Source organism: Falco cherrug, chromosome 1, assembly GCF_023634085.1.
Source record: "Falco cherrug isolate bFalChe1 chromosome 1, bFalChe1.pri, whole genome shotgun sequence".
In the NCBI taxonomy this organism is placed as follows: Eukaryota; Metazoa; Chordata; class Aves; order Falconiformes; family Falconidae; genus Falco; species Falco cherrug.
The window spans coordinates 91,933,188-91,955,118 of NC_073697.1; positions in this window are offsets into that span (position 1 = coordinate 91,933,188).

The following is a 21,931-nucleotide window of genomic DNA, read 5'->3' on the forward strand; positions in this document are numbered from 1 at the left end:
CTGGACCAAACCAACGTGAGTAGCAGCAGAGCATGCACAGAGCTCAGGGGTTCTTTAACCCACCTGGGGCTCAAACTGAGTTACCGCTGAGACCCGCTAATTGCGCACATGCATATATAGGGCAAACGACGGCTTGCTTAAACCTCTGTGAAAGATGTTTAAACTAACAGGTTTTACCTTGTATTTGTCATAGGCCAGGAATACCCCCACAGCTGGTTAATGCACAGCAGCTGAGCCCCGGTAACTTGATCGTGTGCCTGAACCCAGTTCAGAAACTGTCATACAAGAATTAAAATGCCGCAGTAAGTCTCATGTGTGGGGAAAAGCAGAGGAAGCCTGCGTGAGCCGGGGTGGGGGAAGAGCCCAGCAGCCTGCTGCAGCCAAACCCAGCGCTCCCACCCGGACCTGGCACTGGGACCTGACTCTGCAGTTGGCCCTGGGGAGGCCGGGCTTCCCTGATGCTGTGTTTGGGGAGGATGTAGCTTTTCCTAACTTCATGCCATTGCTCCTGAATTACACTGGCATGGGCAAAGAGACCTGACCTCTGCACTGGCCACCTCCACCTCTGCAGGAGCACAGGGCTCTACGTTGCCCTTAGCTTCAATAAGCGGAGCCGAGTAGGTAAACCACTTCTCTCTCCGATCCCTGACCAGACTGAGTTAGTTCTGTATTTCCAACAGGAAGGATTTGTTCCAGTATCCAGAACAGTGCCAAGCACTTCAAAAAGGTGAAAAATATGCACAAAAAACCACTCATAAATACCTCTGCTCAACTTAGGGCAAGCCAAGCAGACGGAAGCGTGACATTCGTGTAGCAAAATATTCTGGGAAACAATTAATGTGGGATCTGGATCAAAAAAAAAAATACGCTCGCTAAGTCATTCAAGTAGCAAGACCAGATGGCAGGCTGCTTCCCTCACTGGTGGCACTTGTCCATCGCACTGTCACAAGTCCCGCGCCGCCCTGAGCTCACCTGAACGGGTGCCAGCGGCTGGCAGGGAGCGGTGCGTGCCGGGAAATGCCGGCTCTGCTAGAGCCATCGCCAGGGGAGTGCCGAGTTGGCTACCTCTTTTTCAGCTGTGCAGTAAGTTGGGTAAAGAGTGTCAAAAATAATGACCTGGCCGGGGCTGGAGAAGGAAGGTTCAAGAGTTCAGCCTGCAAGTGGAGAGCCAGGAGAGAGTAACGACGAGCAAGGGGAAGGTTAGGGGGAGAATCCTCTCACTTGCAGGAAGCACCAGGTCGGGTTGCTGGCAGAAAGGTCTGCCCAGGTGTTACTAAGCTGTAATTCACAGGGCCAGCATTCAGGGGTGAGGATGCAGCCTTGCTCCTAGCTCAAGAATGGGAGCTTTGTCTGGGTATGGAGTGAAGGAAAAGGCAATGTTTCTTGCTGGGTCGCTCCAGGCAGCCCTTGCAGTAGTGCCACTGGTCCAAAGGGACTTTTGGGGCACAGAGAACTGCCCCTGCCCTGCAGTGCTACCAGCATGAGGGGAAAGAGCAGTGTTAGTTCTGGGAAAGGCAGATGAAATCACCACAATAACCTCCCTGACTACAAAGCCAGCACCCACCTCTTGGTGTAGGTCGGACCCTTCATCTGTCTTTGGAGAAGAGACCCAGAGATCCTCTCCCTGTTACAGACTCACTCCATCAATCCGGAGAAACCAAGGGCAGCCTTAAATCCCCCTTCTTGGCATGGAGAAATTTTCCTACCCTGGGTAACGCATGGAGCATGCAATCCACCTGCGTCTGCAGGTGCCACCGCTCTGGCTGCCTGGCTGCAGTTAACCCATCGCAACCCCCAAATGCAGCCCAGGGTGCTGCACAGTGGCCCCAGGTGATGCACTGGAAATGACTCCAGCTTCGAAAGATCATTTGGTGTCAATGGAGTTTGTGAACTCGTGGGGTCACCACCTGTGGAAGAGCAGGAATGCCTCCTGCACAGATGCTTAGTGCCACCATAACCCCAGGCAAGTCTCAGAGCCACAGCGAATATCCCCGTGCCCCAGAGGTCTGCTTTTTCGGATGCTGCACACCAGTAACACTATCACCACCCTCCGCCCTCCGATCTAGAGCAGCTATTTTGAATGTATGATAGAAGGCATAAAAGCCACACAAGAACTCACAAGCCCCTCCGGTGGCCATGGGAAAGGCACCCTTGTTCTCACCAGCAACACACAGAGTAGTGCAAGACATCAAACTGCCACTCTCTCCACTGCTCCCTCCAGCTTCATTATTAATATTTGGGATTTCTGAGAAACTATTAATTGAGATTTTGCCTTCCAGGAAAAGCTCTAATAGGATTAGGTGGCCCCACTGCTCATTCCAAAGCACTTGCCTCCCCATTGCCCAGTTTATTCCGGTTTCTTCTCTTTCAGTGGACTTCCCAAGCAGGGACAAAGTTTGCACTACTTTTGCAGGGCGTGTGGAAAAAACAGGAGCCATTGGCAAGCTTGAGAGGAAACGAGGGTTTCGCCTCTTTGAAACAAGTTGAAACCAACTCCTCTTGGCCTCTGCCCCTCCAGACGGCTTCTCCATGGTGCAGCCATGGGAGGCAAGCACAGACTGAGCAAAGGCTCCTCTCGCGAGCACCCCGGCTCTCATCGAACCCAGAGCCTTCCCCGCGGTGCAAGAGCTCAGCAGCGAGAGCTTCCAGGATCAACAAGATGTTACATGCAATAAGGACGAGGTGTTTGATGAATCATTTGCAGAAAGGGGGATTTTTTTTTAATAATAAAAAGAATTTACATCCCGCTGCAACACCTACAAGACAAACAAACAGACCAAACCATCCGTGAGCTCGGCTCACTGTGCAATCGCACGCTACCTGGCTCTTATAAAATACTGCTTAGAAGGGGAGAACCCCTGTCATTTAACACCTTGCTAAGATATTGGCTGTAGTAAATTAGCAGGTGTCTTTAAGAAACACTATCTCCCCAAGTTAATACGGCTGATAATTTTTATTTGTGGTCCTTCCTGAAGAGCTGTGATTAAAGCCATCAAAAGGCAAAAATGGAAATATGAGTATTTTGCTCATTTGAACTAAAATATGTCCCCACCACTGACACATATTCCTATCGCATTTGAAAAGCATGAGACCTAAAAATGGTAGGTAAAAGTCCTGAAATGAGTTTTGGCATGGGCCAGCTGTCCATACCCACCCATCACATGGGATCTACAAACAAGCAGGATTATTGCAGTTGTGGAGCAGCAATAACCTCACTTGCGATTTCGCTGGGATGATCGAGGAGCACACCGCCAGTGGAGAGGGAGGGAGGCACCGAAATCCAGTGCTGCCCATCCAAGTCTAACTCGCTGCACTTAACTTCATGTGGAAAAAAGCCACCGAGGGCGGGGAAGCAACACCGCACCCTCTGTTATTCATCTTCTACGCTGCTCTCCCAGTTCTTATCAAGTGGAAAACTACTTGCAGCAGCAGCAGCACTGGGGAAGGTGGAATAAAGCCCAACTTGTGCTATGCTCTTCATTCTAAAGTGATGTTCACATGACCACTGAGAAAACGATTAAGGAATTAAAAAAAAAAAATCACTACAAACTCTCAAGCTTCTTTCTCAGCTGGTCAGCATTTCTGCAGCGGGGCACATCTGTTCCTATCTCCCTGGAAGAGGATGGGGGGGGGGAATAATTGGGATATCCACTTAGCATGGAGATAAAAACCTAACTGAGATGCCCAAAGCCACAGAAAGGTACTTCCCCCCACTGCAGGCTGTGCTGACCAGCCCAGCCCCACTGGGATGCTCCCACCTCCCATTGCCTTTAAAAACTTTCCAAGTTCCAGCCAGCCTTCCAGATTTATGACGTGTTTCACTTTTTGAACACCCTTGGATCAGACTGGGGTGATGAAAGCCCGATAGGTCTGTAGATAGCTTTTTGTGCAGAGAGAGTATAGAAAAGATATTGTGCCCCCCATACGCACACATGCACTCTTCTTCCCCCCTCCCTTAAACGTGTCTTTTCAGAAAACTTCAGCCAAGTCCATCCACACCAAGAACCTTCCCACACTCCAATTCAGCCTCTGCTTTACTTAAAATTAATTCAGAGACACAGTACCAGGGACCACAGCCCTTGCTGAGTCTTAATAAGACCACAAGGAATAGGAAAGAGAAAAAAAAAAAGGATTAAAAAAAAAAGAAACATTGCAGCAGTTCTTGTAACTAAATCTGTTGGAGTTGTAAGTGTGGTAAATGCATGTTCCTGCACTATTTGGACGCCTCTGCTTTGCCTTTAGCAGCTGCTGTAATAAACTTCCCAGAAAGTATTGGATTCACAGAAGTGTTACTAGAAACCCTAACAGAAACCTAATGGAAATGATGTATCAGCACAGCAAACCAGGGAGATAAGCCCTGCTACAATAAAGAGAAATTTAAACTAGGTTTCCTTTACTTTAGAGAGAAAATAAAAATTGCCTTCTGCATTTCGGGGGGGGAGAAAGAAAAGAGGGGGGCTGAGATCTAATTACAAGTGTCTTGAAATTCCTTCTGCATAAAGTTTCCTTAAAGAGCTGCCAAAAAAGCAAACTCTGGGGGATGGCGGTTGAGGTGCAGCTCTCAGCTCAGCTGAAGCACACGCGGCTTTGCCCTGCGATGACAAAACATTTAATTACGACTAGCCCAATGTCTTCCACATTTGGAAACTGGATTCTTGACACACATAATATACCCCACGCTGACACGACTATTTGGCAAAAGCCAAGCCTGTGATCTCACATTAATTGCTACACAAATATACTTATTGTGGGCATGGGTTTTATATGGATGAATCCTCCATTTGCACATGTTCACAATAAAAACACCCCCCCCCCCAATAACGATTAACTTTTTTTTTTTGAGAGGTTTGGGGTTTTTTTTGAGATGCAGTTTTAATGGCATGAGAACTGTCTGTCGGCTTCCATTACCCCTTTGTTCTCTTCGTCTCTTGCTTTATATGTATTTTTATAAGCCTTTTAAAACCAAGTCTCCCCGTTCTTAATTCTTCTCTCTCTTTACTTTTGTTTTTATTGTAGAGCATCAACAGAAACAGAAAGATTTTGCTGGATTAAAGATGCGGCTGTCACTTGAAAGCAAGTCCACTGATAGAGATCTTATAAGATCTCTCAGTTTCTTCCATCTAAGGCCTTTTGCAGGGAGACAGGAGGCCGGCAACATGTTTCCCCTTAAAGCGGTGGCTGGAGGTGCGAGATATCCATCAGCCTGTGGGACTCACCTCCCCCTTTACTCCACCAAACCCAGGTACATGCAGGTGAGCATTGGCCCCAGCATCTGCAGAGATTGCTCCTCAGTGACATCACAGGGCTCTGAGGTCACAGCTCCCGTGACCTCATGTGCAGAAACACGCCACCAACACACGTCAGGGCTCAGAAGCAGGGTGCTCATAGGCTTTCCCATTTGCTGTCTTGCCATAGGAAGACCTGTGATCTTCACCTGATCTCCTACTGAAGACCTCATAGAGGGAAACCAGGCTTTATCCTTTGGTCTTAAACCCCTTTTTGCCAAGCAAAACAGCACCAACACACCAAAATTCACCCTTCTCCAGCTCCTCCAGGGCACAGAGTAGCCAGGCCCTGAGCTACTAATTCTGGCTCTGCCGCTGATTTGCCCAGTGACGCAGAGCCTGCTACCGAGTCCCCGTGAGCCTTTCCAGATCCAGAGGCAGAGCAGCAGCTAAACAAAGCCATAAACCCCCACGAGGCTGGGGAAAATCGTAACATGCAGCAGGCTTGGAGATACAAAGCTGAAAAAACTATTTAGGGCTCGGAGCTATTATTTCCATCACCCTCCTCAGAGGAGGAAGGCTCTGACAGCCCTTGCAGAGCCCCAAGGGGGCTGCCAGCAGGTGGAGGTCCCCACCATGCCCCTGCTTACCCAAAAAAGCTTTGCTGCACAGCAATGGCTGCTACTTTTTTTTTCTTTTTTTTTTTTTTTTTTTTTCCCTCAGTACAAAGTAACTGTTTATTTAGAAAGATCAAGGAACCAAAAACATAGGCAAATCACTCTTCCCTTGGTAAGGCAGCAAAGCGTGCCCGGCCTCGCTCGTGTGTTTGCGCAGCAGTGCCGTGCACGCAGTGAGCTGGACACAGCCTCCCTTCCTGCAGACACTTTCATACTTATCCCGGTGTTTGTCCGAGAGCCATCAGCTCTTTCAAACAATGACCAATTTGTTCCCTGGGGTGGCATTTCCTTATGATTCATCCCGTTCTGCCGCAGGCGTGAGGGCTGGGATACTAATACCAGAAGGATACGCTCACGTGCTGGCCTGAGCACCGCAGCGGGAGTTTCCATGACCATCAGGGTTTTTTGTTTTTCCCCCACCTTCCAAGTGATGACCAGCCCCACGTGGGTGCTGGGACAGATTTTCCACAAGCTGGATCTGCTTTTTGATGGAGAACCTGCCGTTACAAATCCCAGATTTTGCAGAGAGTCACCCGTTTTAACAGCCCCTCGGAGTGGAAATTGCATAAAATAGCAGTTGTTGTTGGTGGTATATAAAAAAAATCCATTTCAGCAAGGCAGAAGTGTCTCCCTTAAACAACAGGATGTCTTCTGTAAACACGAGCCTACCACAGCTGTTGGAGATCTAAAGTGCTGCATTAAAACGTTTCATTTTATCATTGCTAAAACAAAGTGAGAAAGCTGAAGGGATCAGTTTAGCCTTTCCTCTCCCCCTCACAACACTGAAAACCCACCAAGAAGGGTGAAGCCTTTTTACTTTAATGGAAGTTCATTTTCCAAAGGGCGAGTATGCCTCTAAAAAGGTTGCAGGCACTTCTCCCCCCACGCATATATATGGGTCTGCCAAGTCATAATTTTAACAACAAATCTTTTTATTTGCCTTTTTTTTGTCTTAAATCCCAAGCACTTGGGATTTATGCAGTGTATGGGAAGCAGCTTTCATGATGGGAGCAAGTTTTCACACGCGATGTTTGTGTGGTTTAAGTTTTTCTCTGCGAAACAGTGGTCCAGCAACTGGCACACAAGCAAAGAGAGGAAGATGAAGTATTTTTGGTCCCCTGATTACTCGGTATCTTATCGCATTTAACTAGTGGGGGTTGGCCACACCACGTGCATCCAGCCACCCGCGCAGCTCCGATAGCATCTGCAGCCTGGAGCCTCACACTTCATCTGCGGTGTCCATGGCCTGTTGGTAGAGTGCAAGGATTTCAAAGAATAAATTATCTTTTAGAAGTGACATCACGGAGACACATTCATCTCCATGAGCTGGACTGAAACCAGCTCCACTGGCTGGAAGTTCAAGTGAGGGCACGCACATTCACTATTTTTTTTTTTTTTTGACCATACAATTTTGGGGTTGCAAAGCCAGACATTAAGCTGGCTGAAAGTCTAGTCCTGCAAAGCATTCTGAGTTGGCAAAGTTTTGCTACTGATTTATGTGGCGCAACAGCTCAGGGCCTGGGATGCATCCATAACATTCGTTCCATCTGTCGTCAATGCAGATTCTGTTCTCCACCGCTCGTGTTGGCAGGGCTCGATCCGAGATCTGCTGCTCTCGGTGAGGGGGAGGAAAGGGGACGAGAGAAGAGGAAGCAGAAGTCTCCCATTGGTGCCAGTGGCTTCACAGGAGGCCTCAAGTTCTTCAGATGCCTCTAAGCATTGTTGCTGGAGCGATAATCTTTGGCAGCCCATTTAGGAGAGGAAGGGAATGAGCGGTCACACTGATTTTTCAGTATGATTTCGGAATCGATGTTCACCAGCAGTCTAATTTCAGGCCCACACATGCCTGCACTAATAAAGGATAAAGGTCCAGAAAACCATCTAGTCCTCTTGGTCTCCTATCCTTGTTCCTTCCAGGCAAATCTTCTCCATGATCAATCCACACAAAACACCAGCTCCTTTCAGAGCAGTTAAAAGCCCCGCTAATCTATGAGTTATCTTCCAAGCCTATAAGCAATGCAGTCCAAGAAGCAAAGGGAGCGTTTATCTTGGGCACAAGAAAAATGTCCAATCTGCCCTGGAGATCTCTGGCACGCCTGGGGCTTGCTGAAGTTGACAGGGCTGAAAGCTCTATCCGCAAAGCAAGTGCTGAGCACCGCACTGGGATTCACACCAAGTGTAAGAGGCCTCTTCTAAGGACAAAGATAGCTGAAGCACAAGCCAGGCTGCAAGCCAAGATGCTCTTCCCTCCTCTTCCCCCCTCCCCAAATTCGGGAAGGCTGGGGATGGTCCCCCCCATGCACAACCCGTGTCCCAGGCTGTGCTCAGGGTGGGGCGATGCTCCCCGCTGAAACGCTGATGATGCGATTCACCTCTGAACATTACCTTCTGGTTCCTTGCCGTTCCAACGCCTCCGACATCTACAAAAAGCTGGAATTTCCTGCCAGCTCAGTGGTGCAATTTCAAATGCTTTTTGGTTTTCAACTGCGCTCTTTAATCTCCAGCCAGCTGGGCCCGTGCGTTAGCGTGAAGGCTGAAAGCTTCAGAGCTTTGGGCAGTTAGTTTTCCAAAGATCTCACCTGTGGGTGGAATGGTTTGCTGCAGCTCTGCATTAAATTAAAAAAGAAATGCACATACAAAAAACATGTGGCTGAGGTGCCGTGTCCCCACTGCAGCGTGGAGGGAAGCTGCAGGCCAGCTCTGTGGTCTGATTTCCCTTCCAGAGAGGGAGAAATGCAGATTTAGCTCCTTGTGCGAAGAAGGGCAAGGAACAATTTGGAATAGAGAGCTCCAGGGGCTCGCAGGCATGGTACGGCACAGTGCAATGATGGTCCTGTCAGGGAAGGATCGAAATTGAATTAACCTGCCTCACCCAGGCATTGGGAAGGTATCTTAAAAGAGCTACTCTCTCAACACACTCTCTCAACGTTTGTCCCATTACACAGATGGACTTTATTCCCCTGTTTCCCATGAAAGCTGTGAAGAAGAATTCCATCAGAGACTCTACTGTGCTATTTGCAGCCCTTGGCATCATGGGAGACCTGTAGAGTTGAGGCCAAGGGCCACCGTCTGCAGCAGAATGAGCAACCCCAAATTTATATGAAGGCTTGGGCAAGATGTGTCACAGGTCCAGATGATGGGCACCAGATTATCAGCTGATGCAAGGTAACACTGTTGCTGAGAAGTTAATAAATTGGTACGAGTTCATCAACCAAGGATTTGCTCCAGGAGCGCAGAGAGCTAGAACCAGCATATGCACCTGCTGGAGCCACAACAGAAGCATCTGAGAATTAATCTTATGATGATAAGCCAAAAAAGGTGTGTGGCAGAGAAGAAAGGGAGGCATGAAGAAGTCCTGTTACTCTGCTCACTCTACCATTCAAGAAAAAGATCTGTTTATACAAAGAGATGTGACAAGAGCTACAGCAAAGTGGATGAGGAGCTGAAATATGTAAAAGGCAAAAGCATCACTGAAAATAAATTCAATTATTTGGTTTTGCTTAGAGAAGCAACAAAGTTTCTGACATGTTTGTTATTCAGTCTGTCATTAGCGCTGAAAGATGTCTCAATAATGTTGAAGTTACATTTTTAACATCCGCTCTCCTCCAAGCAGTTTGCATATTTTCCACTACGTTAGCTGATCAAGCCATTAGTTACAGTTACTTAAAAATAAATGAGCTCTATATTTTCCTTCCTCCACACTCCCCATTGGGGAGCTCAACAGCAGGGGAGGGGGGACAGGGAAGAAAAATATTTCATTTGCAATGAAACAACCCGACAATAATGGCAAATGCTCAAGTTCGACTGTGGAAGGCGAGTACGTCTAAGAAAAAGCAGAAGCATCTCTCATCAAGCAAGGAACTGATAAGGTCCTAAACAGCAGCAAAACATGCAAAACGAAAACCATATTGGTAACAGAAATTGCAGTTGGGAGGTTGATGGCATCTGACTAAATTCAGCAAGAACAGAGGCAGGGTGGAATTTTGTTGAGTATGCTGATATGCATTTACTTGCCAAAATGAGTTTTAGCTAGAACTATTCTTTCTGCTCTTTACCCTAATCCTCCCTCCTTCCCATAAAATGTCAAGTCAGTCAATTTTCATGAAAAGGTTTCTGTTTTTACCCATTACAGAAAAGCAGGTAATATTCATTCTTCTATCCCCTCTTTCCCAAAATTCAGCCATAAAAAAACCCCAAAGCAAAACCGACAGTTTATGTTTTGACTGTTGAAAAACAGAATCTGAAAGCAATTTTCCTTTGTTAATTAAGCTTTTAAAAAAACCTGCAGAAGATGAAGATATTTTCTTCCATGCAGAAAATAAAGGCAGCACATTTTCCCAACTATCTGTGGACAGGAGGAAAAAAAAATCCCCAACCCACTAATGAACTTTCAGGGTAAAGAAAAATCCAAGCATGCCAGGAAAAAAAAAGCAGATTGCACTAATAGGTCATTGGGCAATCCTAACTCAATCCAGGCTTGTTTGCAGGATGCAGATTTATCCAATATATTGACCATTGGGTCATAAGAGCAGTCTTCACACCCAACACTGAGCAAGTCTCCAACTGCTGCCCTCTCTGTACAGCCATCTCCCACCGAGACCCACTCAGCTCCCTTGTGCTGCTCTCATTGGCAGCTTTATCCGAGAATGAAATAAAAAAACCCTCTTGCTGCAATATATAATCTTATTGTTGGTCTCCCCAAGCCCTTTTACATAATAATCTACAGGTTTCGGTAACAGTAAACCATCTTCACACCCTATAGTGCAGCATAAGTCACCTCTCTCCGGGTGATGTCCTCAGCTCATGCTGTGCCACCGGCGGCTGCAGAGCACCACAGCTCACCTGTCCTGGCACAGCATCAGGGCTTCCAAAGCCCACAGTCAACACTGAACCACAAGCTCCTCCATCAACAAATCATTTCCCCACTGGACTTAACAACTACTTATGCGACAAAATCTGGATGAATGAAAAATCCGATCATAGTGGCTAAAATAACCCCCAACACTGCAGACCAACTTGGTCCAGGCTATGGCCTGGAGGCTGCTGCGTTACGGGTTTCTCCCTGACTTTGCAGCATGTGCTGCTGCCATGTGTCGTTCAACAGCTGAGGCTTCCCAACTTGTTTGCCAGTGGAAGATGACATGACTTCCAGTATAAGCCTGGAAGACCAGCGAATAGCGCTATGCTGCAGACCGTTTTTGAAATGTTTGAGGGTGCTTACAGATCTTCTCAAAAAGCCCTTACTTGTAGGGGGAGCTCTTGCCCTTTTTGAGAGCATTCCCCCCCTAAAGTCTGCCCTGCTTGAGTGCATTCTGGCTCTCTAACACCCAGGTTTCTGCAGGTCCTCTAACCCAGTGAGATGGGCAAGACTCCCAACCTCCGCACATCAGACATTCTTCTTTCGGCTACATCCCAGCACAAACTCAGTCACCCAGCTTTCGGGATGTTAAGGCCACACTGGCCAACCCCTGGAAATAGCAGGCAGTCCGAAGTGCCATGCTGGGTCCTGACCAGTTGTCCCAATTCCATAAGGGACAGTTTTGGGGGTCAGTCTGGCTTAGGCAGCATACACGAATCCCACACATGCGTCCTTCATCTTAACCGCACCCTCGATGCTGGGGTGTGAGAATGCTCAATCCCCTCCAGCTACAGGGGAATTCCCAAGCAGATGGTTAAACTGGATTTCCAGCTTCTCCGTAGTAGCAGAATGGGGGTAACTCATCAGGGCGGAGGTATGGAGCTGGCTCACATTGCCCAGTGCTTTGTGCTCTGAGCAAGTCACAGGTCTATCGGTCACCAGAGTTTCATTAGCTACGGGTGAGGTCATCCCTTGGCATCCACAGAGCACCTTGCCACCTTCATGCGAGTCTGGTAATTATGCAGAAATACTATATAAATAATGAAACACATTATGGAAATCAGTGCGTTTTGGCTGGGGGAGTCATAGGCACCTTCTAGGAACTAGAGATTTGAGCTTCACTAAAATCCCTGGGGAAGTGGGTACCTAACCCTCTTAGACCTTCTGAAGGTGCCAGGCACATTAGTACCGGACTGTCAAGTCCTGTGCTTCTGGAGTTCTGCAGCTCCTACGAGGCATGGGCAGCAGGCAGCAAGATGAATATTGTGGGCTTAAAACAAAGGCCTGCAAGTCAGTAAAGTTCAACATAATAAAGTCGCTCATTTTTTGCTGTCACTCACAGGTTGCTGCAGTGTTGACTCTGAAGGGTGGGAGAAAGGAACGGAAAAAGTATGTGAACAGCGAGAATGAGACATCAAGGGGAGATGGCAGCAGTGGTCACAGCCCAGCCCTTGCTGACAGGTGTGAAACGAAGGTCAGGTATTTGGGAATATTTCCTGGATCAGTGGTGCCAGCTAGAGAAAGAGGACCTAGGACCTCCTGTCCCAGCTCTGGAAATCCTCTCCTCGTATGCAGGACTCCAGAAGCTGCTCCTTCCCACAGTGGAAGGAAGGGCAAGAGAAAAAAAAAAAATAATCAAAAGGTAACCAAACAAACCCACACCATCAATGAGCCTCTCTGCTTCAGCTCAGACCTTTCTGCTGGAGCACACTAACCCATTGATGAATGCCTTTCCTCCCTAGGCTGCCTGCACTTTCACAGCTTTATTAACTTCATGTAGTAAGAGCCCAGGACAGAGAATCAGAAGACCTGTCCTGCTACTGGCCTCGATACGCAGGCCTGGACCCAACTTTTCCTTCCTCTTCCCCCTTCCATCCCTAAATCCGTAACAGGAGATTTGAGACCTCTGGGGTGGATGGGAAAACACAGGGTGAAGTACTGCGTACTTCATCCTTCCTTTCAGCAGCTTCTCCATTCCCATGGCTCTGTTCCTATACCTCAAGGCAACAATCCCTGTTACCGTTTCAGGAGCACCCATCACTGGAACTGGCCATACTCTTCCAACTCTCCACTACTTTTTTGTAGGGACATCTGGAAAGACTATGTAAATATGTTCTCTTGAGCCCCCAGGGCTTTTTGCCTCTATTCTCAGCACTAAATCCTGGCTCAGAAAGCTTTTCTCACAATATTTTCCATATTCAGTGTGTAGAAGGGTAGAAATAAGCAGTACAGAGAGCAGTGATGTCTACAAGAATCCTCCAGGCTATTTGGTTGAAAGGTTGAGGGGCTTCCTGCCTCCCCCCAAGACTGATCTGAACAGGCACTCCTAGTGTAAAAACCAAACCAAACCTTACAGCCCACGCTGAGTTAAGACATTTACATCTTCTGAGAACAATCCAACCCCAAATCACTGGGGGTGTCTGCACTGCAGGGGGCTTAAGCACACCCACACGCAGCTCTGAACCTCAGGACTGCCACTTATCTTCCAGTATCGTCCTGCTCTGAACCCGTGAACAAGGGCAGATCTTTGCAATTCACCACCAGACCTCGGCCCGAGATTTTAAGCTGGGGGTCAATGTGCTATATTGATGCATATCAGCCGAGCTTTACAGATTTATTCTAGCTGAGAATGTGGCCACTTACGACTTAAATAGTTTTCTGAAATGTATCCAACAGGAAATCCTAAATCAAGAACACTCTGCATTTTGAGAAGATTCCTCTCCCTCGGATCCAAACTCAACAAAAAGTTTTTCAACTATTTCCATTTTAGGAATAAGAGGCTTTCTTCTCCTATCTTCCTCTCCTCTCAAACAAATAATCAAGTACACAGGAGCCCAAAACATTTTTCCCCTCTGTTCACTGTATTCAGCCAGTTGACACTGAAGCTAGCATGTTTAAAACTGGCCAGCTGTGTTCTGACCAGCTGACACTGGAGGCCACAGCTGGGACAGCCAACCAGGCAATATTCCAGCTGCAAACAAATGAGGCAACACCTTCGGAGAAGAGATCGAACTCGGGGAAATGGCCACGATTCAATTCAGATCTTCCCTGCTGCTTTTCCAGTGACAGCTGCTGCTGAAGGCCAGATTCTGAGCAGGAGTAAACTGACCGTGGTGCTCTGACTTCCCTGGCTCTGTGCCAATTTACATCAACCCAGAACATGGCACAACCTGGTTCACGTTTGGGCTTTGCTCTGCTGTCTCCCTGTTATCACCCTTCATCTAGAAATAGCTGCATTACAGAAGAGAGAGAAGGAATAACAACCAAACAACCAAAATTTGTCTAGTCCAGAAATGGTTTCCTGGAACGTTAACTATTTTTTTTTTTTTTTCCTGAAAGGAGATAAAGTTGTTCATTGTTTGTCTTGGCTGCCTATAAACTCATGCTGCTGAGAGCAGCCTTTGATCACAGGGCTATTGGGAGGCTGACCCTTGACAGCCAACCCACTCCCTGCTCTTTCAGTCTCACCAGCCCAAGCCTGACTTCCTTTTTCATAAAAGCCTATAAAAAAATTTAAATTTATATTATCCAACAGCCCTTGCAGCAGTTTAGGGATCCTGATCTAACTAACTTACCGACATCTTCAGTACCAGGCTATTCCCCCCTTGTGATGGCAACGGGGAAGGAGGGAATGCGTGGTCTTGGATGTCCTGCTGCCAGTGGCAGCTCCTCCACCCAGGCCTGCCGTGTGGCAAACGTGCAGCAAGTTGTATCTAACAAATGTGCTCTTTAGAAGGGACAAATCGTAGCCCTGTCAAATGCTGCCAGAAGTCTCAAGTTTATTTTGCATCGTCTTTTCCCACTGAAAAGTTTTTCGACGTTTGTGTAAGGATGTGTGTGTTGCTGTGATCCGGCCGGAGCTCCCAGCTCTAGCTGGTTTGCCGCACATCCAGAACATTTTTGCAGCATGTGTTGCCCAACCGCGGAGGCTACAGGCATAAAGCACATTCTCTTCTGACACCTAGCAGGGAGTTTTTCTACGTAAGCCAGCCTGTGTAATGTGACTCACTGCTCCCACACTTCATGGAAGTAGCAGGCTTGGTTTATTCTAGCATACCCCAGCAAGGACAACCATGTTCCCAAAGCACCGGATTTACAAAGCTTGCATAAACGACCTGAAGTGTGAGCATGATCGGGGTGATGCTTCCCAGCAATTGCCCACAGAAGATGACAGCTCCAAGCCCTGTCTTCTTCCCAAGCTCAACAACATGAAAAAACAGTGCAGCTGATCTGTGAGACACAAGGCAGCCAGCAGGGATTTTTAGGAAATGAGAGGCACACATCTCTAGTATCTTTTTATCTACCAGCACAAACCAGTGAGCTTTGAAAGCTGGGGTGGTAGAACTGCCACTAACTGGCTTTATTAGCTGCCCCCTTCATCAAGGGACTCAAATGATCTGACATATATCAGATGACACCCAGAGGACTCAAATAATATCCTTATCATCTCCTACTTCTGATCCGCGAGTCGGGCTTTCGTGTTCTTTGCTCTTGAATTCCCACATCACGTTTGAGCTATTAACACCTGCAGTCGAAAACCAGTGCTACCCACATGTGCAGCCCCACAATCACGTTGGCTTAACAAAGAAGTTCCACTGGTGCAAAAAACCATGACTGTGAAGCTACCATTTAGACCAGAGTCAGGAATGAGGCATGTTCATCTTGTGCTCAGTTTTATCTGATACATTAGCTATGAAAATCATCAGACAAGCCAAATGTTCAGACTAACATCTTGCTGTTGCATTTGGCCACATAGTTTAAAGTCAAGTTCCAGTTAGCTGTGGTCTGAACAGATGCAACAGTCAAAAACCAGCTAATTATTCCCAATTCACAAATAACAATACCAAGGCAGAGGAGGGAAATATGTGACTGGTCTATCGTTTCTCAGAAAGCTTGAAGCAAGGCCAGGAAGAGAATCTGGTGCTTTCATAAGCTAGCCCAGCTTTAGCCGTGATATCTTCCCTTCCACTGCAAATCACCTAACAAAACCTGCACAAATCACCTACAGATACACACTCGGGTCTCCCATTTTGGTTAAGATGAAGCTATCACTGGGGACTATGGGACAGCACGGTTAAAAATCACAGAGGCCACATGCAGCTCTGCTCCTATTTGAGCATCCTGGCCATAGTAACACATCGGCTGGGACTCGCACGTTCACAAACTCCGTTCCAGTGATCACTGCCATGTATTTTTCCCCTCATACACCAAAACTCTTCCCAGCTCTTTTAAGAAAACTGTAAAAGCCACAAAACCTGCAACATACCACAGCAGAGCGTAAGAAGTATTACCAGCATTCTAAAGTGGATGTTATATAAAAATACCCAGAATGACAAAACACAAATATAAATTGACCCTTTTCTAGCTCTCCTTTCCCTGCCTGCACCCAATAATTTTTCTCTAACTATTCTAGGCTACTTACCCAAACCTCACCATTTCTATAGGACAAGCATACTGCGTGAATCATTTGGATGTCACAGAGCCATCACTGCCTTCTGGAAATCAAAATTAGGGCTGGTAATCCTGAATATATTGACTCTCTTTAAGGTTGGATGCGCATTTCCCATAAAAAGAGACACACCCAAAATCCAACAAAATAAAGACACATGAAGGGTCTGGCTGTGGGGACAGTGTGTCTAGGATTCTCATAAACACATGTTTTTCTTGTTAGGTTCTTAAGAGCATCTGTAATGACATAGGGAAAAAACCCTAAATAATGCTCCACAAAGTTATTCCAGGATGACGTTGCCATGACAAGGCACCCTTGTACCACTCTACTCCCTTGCAATGTCATTAGCAAAGTCCCCCCAGATGACCATGAGGTCAGATGTATAACAAACTGAGCTCTGACCCTCTAATTCCCTTTGGTACGTACCCAGAAGCCACAAGGAACGGCAGGAAAACAGCTGCTTTTCCTACTGGCTCTGCAGCTCCGGAGGGAGCTCAGGCTGCTGAGCAAGCCATAGGGATTGCTTCAGGCCTGTGGGATGGAGAGCTGGACCTACAAAGGAGAGTGACATGGGGGTCACCATGAGACCTCACAGCTCCAAGGACCGAGTGTCAGCTCCTAAAATAACGAAGATCCAAAGCAAGGCACAGAAGCTAAAACACCAAGCTAGAAACTGCCTAAAATAGGCAAAAGGAAACTTGGAAATAAATATACACTTAAACCACACCATCCTCCAGAAAGTCACACGCTAAATGACTGTGCATATGGATTGCTCATCCCCTAAGAGACCAGGGCTTCCAGCTCCTTCAGAAATTCTGGAAACTATTATTCTGTCCTGACCATAGTGAGGATTCTCCGTTAAGTCAGATAATTTAGTACCAATTAGCTTCTCCTTACCAAAAAGAAAGTAGCTATGTTCAAAGCTGCTAGAAAAGTTAATTATTACCAACTTTAAAGATCAGGGCATGGGACATCAGATGGGCCAGCCTTGCAGAGGGCTGAGGGACTTCTGAGGTTCAGGTGGCACCACCGTCTTGAGTTTAGCAGTTTCTGTGCCATCAGTTGGCTGTAGGAAACCCAACAGCCAAAGGGATGTTTAATTGTGGGCAGAAATTGTGAGTCAGAGGGATATCCTTGGAAGGTCTGGAGCTGGAGTCCATCTTTACTGTCTGATAGCTGGGTTTAAGCATCTTTCTAGTACAAGGACTTAACGTTATTTTTACAAGACCTCCTTCATTCCTTCTCTCCAACTCCGTTGCACGGGTTTGTTGCAGTTCTGATTAGAAGGTCTCCTTGGGCTCCCTCTGGGACAGCCAGGCTTGGAGGGGCTCCATCAAAAGGTATTTTCAGGATTCACAGTTTTTTGGCAGTTACTGTGTGAAAGCCAACCAACAACGGAGACCTGACTGATACCACAGCACATGTCACCGACTGTAGGACAAACCCCCTGGTCTTGTTTCCAGCCAGTCCCACACATGGATGAGGGAGCTGAGCACTAACAAACCTCCCTGCACTCAGCCAGGTCACCAGTGATCTGGGTCCTGCTTTTGGCTCTACCACAGAGCTGACGGATGTCCAAAAGGAAATCACTGTTTTGTGCTCTGGTTTCCTCATCTGGAAAACGGAGGCACTGATCTCAAAATCCTTAAGGAAATCATGCCACAAGCAGATCAAGAAATAGATAGTACCAAATCAGCGTTTTGCAATGCTGCATAGTTATGAGACAAAACAGCAGGATGTCAATGCAATTTTAAAGTGATGGAAATACACTGACAGAAACCTTTTAAAGTGTAACCGAGAAGAAAAAGAAGAAAGACCAACCAGTTTTCACATGAGGGAAAAATGGCAACGCTCCCTCCTCCGTGCCCTCCCTTCTAAGCAAAACAAAAACATAAGTGAACTACAAGAGGGACCTGTTGTTTCAAATCTGAACGGAAAAAGCAGGACAACTCTCCCATGGCACTCATGGAGCAGAGGTTAAGAATGAGGGGCACAGCAGAAAGGGGAGATGCAAGATAAGCTGCTTAGATTCACATCTCTCCATTTCCTCAACTTCGTAAGAACTGGGTCATATTATAAACTTATGCAAATGTGTTTACTTTACATTTTATTTTGGTCTAAGCCACGCAGTTGTCAGCCTGTATCAACATGTCAGTCTGTTTGTGGAAACAATCATTCCTTCATGGAAGGATTTCAGTAAAAACAGACAAAATGTTATGACATGCAAAAAAACTTCCTAAACATGACAATGAAAGAAAAGCCACTAGAAGAGGATATGTTTTCCCTACCAATTACACAGCTCAAACCAAAAGAAATCACTCAGTACATTCCCCCTCCCAGGGATAGCACAGTATGGGATCACATCGTGTCATATTCCTTCATGAAGTCCCACCCTGCATGGGGTGAGGATTTGCAGGATGGGTACGAGGAAAGGGACACGAAGCCCATGAGCACTACCCATGTCCACTCCAAGTCACCCAACACCATGAGCCTCTCCACCTCTTCCACATATAACACCCATGGGTGCTGGAGAGAACTGGAAACAGCTTGCTGCAACCGTTAGCAGTGGGCACCAAGTTTGGAGCAATATTAGCCCTGTTGCAAGGATGTAAGGAATGGGTGAGAGAGGAGATGGGAGGGATGAAGATGGTTTGGTGGCAGCTGCTGAGAGCAGGGGACAGGGCTGGACTGCCATCAACATTATGTTTGTCCTGGCGACAGCTCTCGGCCACTCTGCTTGCCCACTGATGTGGCAACACTGGCCCTGCTCTATTGTGTTCTCCTTTCGCGCTGTACCAGACTGCACCACTGGGCACTCCTCCACGCTCTCCCAGCCGCACAACCCCAGTGAGGAAGACTATGGCATCACAGCTTTGAGGAGATGCTGCACGGGGTCTCCAGCAATGTGCTTGTGGGTCACAGGGACAGAGATGGATCCCAGACCTGAACTCCAAAGCCTCTGGATAGATACGTGGGTTACGCAATGGTGATGCTGTGCAACAAGCAGTGGAGCAGCATCCTGCGCTGCTGGAACCCACGGGCCATGCTGGAGCAGAGATGCCCTCAGCCAGAGCTATCACCCCCAGATCAGCCATTTTTGACCCTTTCTCCCACCTCCCCTACAATCACGATTTCATGAATCTTAGAGGCAATTACCGTATTAAAACAATTCTGGACTCTCCTTACACAGTTCGCTCAGGTGAGACCAAGTCTGAGGCCAAGGAGGGAAATGAATTTGGTCCTTCCGATTTTTCTTCCTTGGAAGTGTGAGTTTGGTTTGTCAGGGACATCTGATAATGTTTTCTTCCAGGAAAAGAGAAGCAGTGGGTTCTCATTCCCTGCTCAAGTACTGATACTGAATGGGTCCTGAGCATCAGGGATTGCATAGTGTGACAAGGAACAACAGCAAAGGGCTGCAGCTACAGCCACCACCTCACCTTGGCAAGCCAGAGCCCCTTTTTTTTTAGAGCTACTTTGCTGCTCCTACAAATGAGGTTTTCTGCCTTCCCTGCGAGGTTAAGCACACCACACTGTTGCGAGGCAAAATAATAAGTGATGATTTAGAAGAAACAGCCAGTTCACTGCAAATTCCGTAGTGCTTGGTGCAAACTCCAACACGCCTGGAGCTGCCAGCCACCGAGACCCGCTACCAGAGTCACCAAGGAACCACCCAAGCACTTGGCACAAGCTCCACTCTTGACGCAAGGTTCAGCTATGACTAAGTCGAGGGAACGTACATCCATAGATGCCTTCAGCTAGGAAACACTGATTGAGGCCTCTCCATTACCCTAGGAGCTCTCAAAATCTTCCAAAAAATAATTAAAAACATTTCTGAGCGTGAAAGCACCCCCGTCTGAGACGGCAAACAGGCTAATGGCAGCTCCCAGCTTACCTCCTCGCCGCAGAGCTCCCCCAGGCAGCTGGCACAGCCGGTATCGCTGCTTGGGTGCACCCAGCATGGCCGCTCCAGTGCACCCAGCGTGGCCGGGGAGCCACGGCCAAGTTCCCCCCAGCACCACGCTTGCCTGCAGGCAGTGCCGCCAGTGCCACGCAGCCTCACCCCGCTGCAGCCCCAGCCCTGCCAGGGAAGCGGGGCGGCTGGTGCTCTGTTCCTCCGGAGCCTACAGAGGGCATCCTGGGAGGGCTGTGGAGGATTCCCAAATAATTCAAACAATTCAAGTCTCAGCTGGCGAGTGGGTTGGGTGGACAGTTTGGGTGAGGCGCCCTGTTGGCACTGCTGCGGGCTCTGGGGGCGATGCCTCGGGGTGCTGAGCCGCTGCAGGTGCGGGGGGGACACCGCTGTGCTAAGTCTGTGGGGAAGCAGACCCACACCACGAAGAGCATGAGGTTTTCTCCCTCCCTGCCACGCAGTCTATGCCTTTGTTGCGAGGGATTTCAGCTAATGTAATGAGAGTGGTAATGGCATGGAGGCTAGTTTATACACAGGCTGCAATCTCGTTATTGTCAGCGGGCTGAAGCTGCCTGGGGTCAAGAATCACTAATTAACTACTAAATGAAATGTAGCTTTCGGGGCTCAGGTTCTCCTGCTCTGCACACGTGGCATATGAGAGCGGTGATGGCTTACTCAGGCACACGGCATTGCCCAGCCAGCCCGGCATTCTGGGATGATCCCCTCCTGCACTCAGAGCCGTGGCACCACTGCAAACAACCCAGTGCCTTCCTTCTCCCAGGCAGGCCTGAATGCTCAGTACACCACAGTGACCAGTCCTGCAAGGTGGGGTGGCCAAAGCTACCTGAGACCTCCCCTGAACACAAAGATACGATTTTTTTTAAACTGCTGAACCACCTGGCAAACTTTGTGGAGGTACTGCGCTCAGCTAGCAGCCTCCCTTGGTTCTCAGAGCAGGGAAAGCAATATTTTTCAAGCCTTTTTCTGGTGTCCCAGAGCATTCCCCAACACCACGGTGGAGAAACTGACTTTAGCGGGTGGCAGACTTTGTACATACCCACCTTCTTCAGGACCCTCAGGGTGGTAGGAACAGTTGGACTCTGGCACTGGTAGAAATCGGTGCCTGTCTGCTCTAAAAATAGATTGTTTCTTATGCCCTGCCACAGGTACCCACATCATTCTGACTCAGATGAGACACAGGCTGGGGGCTGCCCAGGGCTGGCTCATCCCAAAAGGCACCCGCTCAAAAGTAAGTTGAACTGTAAGCTGTTCATTTAATTCTCCATCTTACTATTTGAAACTTATACAAGCTTTCGTGAGCAGATGAGGTAGGAACTGGTACCTGACCATACCACAGCAGGAAGGAATTTAAAGAGTAAGTGCACCTAGAGCTCTGCAAGCCACAGTGACATCTGCCCTGTGCACACTGTCCAGCCTGGCACAGCAGAGCTCAGGAACAGAGCAACAGCATCATGATTTTAAAGACCAAACCCAACATACAGCCCATGCATTTGGGTCCAAGAACTGACTGAAATTTCCAGCAGCCCAAACTCTCAGGATTTGTCTCTGCAGAGTCCCTGCAGCTGCTTTTAAGACCTGGCCCATCTTCGAAACTGGAACTGCTACTTATAGTTGTGTTCCCAACCTATTAGAGGGAGAGGGTCTTGGCTTTTGCCCAGGCTCACTGAGAACCTCTTATCACAAGAATCTAAATTAGAAAACTAGGACAAGACTTCAAAGTTATTGATAAAAGGAAGCCAGTGACCTAATGTCATTTGAGTTTCCAGGCTATGCATTTCCATGGTAAGAATA